This window comes from Notechis scutatus, chromosome 4 (assembly GCF_049901735.1).
Source record: "Notechis scutatus isolate UNSWTSFEM ecotype Mainland chromosome 4, rNotScu1.2, whole genome shotgun sequence".
NCBI lineage: Eukaryota > Metazoa > Chordata > Lepidosauria > Squamata > Elapidae > Notechis > Notechis scutatus.
In genome coordinates, this window is record NC_142012.1 from 93,036,561 (window position 1) to 93,038,897 (window position 2,337).

Below are 2,337 nucleotides of genomic sequence, written 5' to 3' on the forward strand. Positions count from 1 at the left end.
TTTGAGTTGGGGCTTACTTCCTGGATTTAAAAATGGTCGAAATTAGAAACGGAAATATGAATTTCCAGAATACTTTTACATTTTTCATTCTTTTTTTTGTCCTCCATCAAAGAGCTCAAGGTGGGTAAGTATGTTATGTAGTTTTAATTTCAAGGCAATCCTGTGTAAAAAGTAGGCTGAAAACTGCCAGCTCAGTCACTCAATAAAGTATTTATTTGGTAAACTTATATAGCCACTCGTATATGTGACTCTGAGCAGCTTACAGTTAAAAAGCACAAAACAATACAACACAATAACCAAAAATTGTAACAAAAATCTTTTAAAACGATTAAAAAAAAACAATCCATAATTTACAAGCGAGCACACTCTATTTCCCTAGGAACACAGTCACTTTGAAGAGACTGTACGCATGTCATCAGATCCTCAGGCCAGGCGGCAAAGCCACTTGTCCAAGTTTTTCCAGAAGTCTGACATCAGAAGCAGTGATATTCCAAAGGCAGGTGCCACAGCAGCAAGGGCTCTCTTCTTGGGACCCATCAGATGACATTCCTTTGTGGATGAGATCCCAACATGCCCTTCCTTGATGGGATGAGTTGAGTGGATGTGATTGGGAAGAGGCTACTCCTCAAATATATACTCCTATCTCTCTGATGTAATGTTTCATATGAAAGTGGATAAAGAATACTTGCTGCTCTTGAAGTTACCACTTGGAGTTACCTTTAATAATGATGTCACTATTGTCTTAATTTTCTGCTAGAGCCATCAGGGCATTTTCATTTGTGGGTGTTGCACTTCTCATGCAATCAAGCAGCAGGATTAGCCTGCTGACTCAAGATCTTCTGAAGAAATCCTGATTTTCCCAATTATACTCAACAATAACAACACAGTAAGTTTTATTAATGTTCTATAGCAAATATCCAGATGATTTCCTCTTCTGTTAGAAAATGCTATGGGCAAAAATTTGAGGCGTTTTTGGACGTTCCTCAACAAGAAAAATTGGTCATAGACCCACTTTACTTAGCAGTAATACCTTTTGGATTTTATCAAGTTCTCGTTGGCAATTTTCTTGATTTTGATCCCTAAACTGGCTTCCTTTTTCTGAATTGTGAATTTCCTTCCTTCCATAAAGCAGGCATACAAAAATATAGAAGAATAAACTGCCTGAATGATATTAAAGCAATGTTGCTCTATCAAGAAATAGAAGCTGTTTTTTTTTTTCCAGGGACAGTAAGAAAATGAATTTATGCATAATATCAAACCACTCTTTGAATTGTAGTTTTATGAGAAAGGTAAAATTAGGTGTCATACAATGAAGAAACCATAAATCTTACATGTGAATTCAGCTAAAAACTAAATGGGTAAGGGAAATGATGCATCTGGCTGAGAAATACCACAAATGCAGATACTCTCTTAAGAAATGGAAAAAATGCCCATGCTTTTGGAATATATCAAGTCTGCTTTTGTGCTGTCTCTCAGTGGTAAGGAAGCTTTGCCACTGAAAATCAGCAATGTGCTCAGATGGATTACAGCCCTGGGAATCCAGGTCACATGGGTTTATGCACAGAACCCTTGTTTTCCTCTCCATAGCTAATATTTTCAGAACTGGGGTTAGTGTGTTGTGTTCACTGTTTTAGCCTGAGCTGTTACTTTTGCTGCCATTATATATTCTGATATTGTAAGCCAGCGAGCCACAACCTTTTGGCCACAAGGGACCAATTCTATGGAGATGTTTTTCCATGGATCGAGAGCATGGTTACATGGGCTGCCTGCATTCTATGAATGGAGCTTTGCTTGTTTTCATGGTCCAATTTCTGGCATGCTGCTGGTCTATTAGATTGGGTAGCCATAATAAATAATTCTGTTTAAAATCAAATTAATTTTTATACTCGGAAAATACTTACTGAAATTGCATTTTGAGTAGCTGACCTGTTAATTATGCACCCCCCCCCAGGACCCCCAAGGAAAAAAAAAACCCCCGGAACCGGAAAGCCAAAAAACCCAAAAAAAAAAAAAAAAAAAAAAAAAAAAAAAAAAAAAAAAAAAAAAACCCCCCCCAAACACACCAAAAAAAAAAAAAAAAACCAAAAAAAAAAAAAAAAAAAAAAACCCAAAAAACCACCAAAAAAAAAAAAAAAAAAAAAACAAAACCAAAAAAAACAAAAAAAAAAAACAACCCCACACCCCCCCCCCCCCCCCCCCCCCACCCCCCCCCCACCCCCCCCCCCCCCCCCCCCCCCCCCCCCCCCCCCCCCCCATCTTCTAGTGCATTGTTTTTGCTTTCACCATAGCTCTGATTCCTATATTGCTCTCAACCTGCCAACTATCTGACCTTAAAGG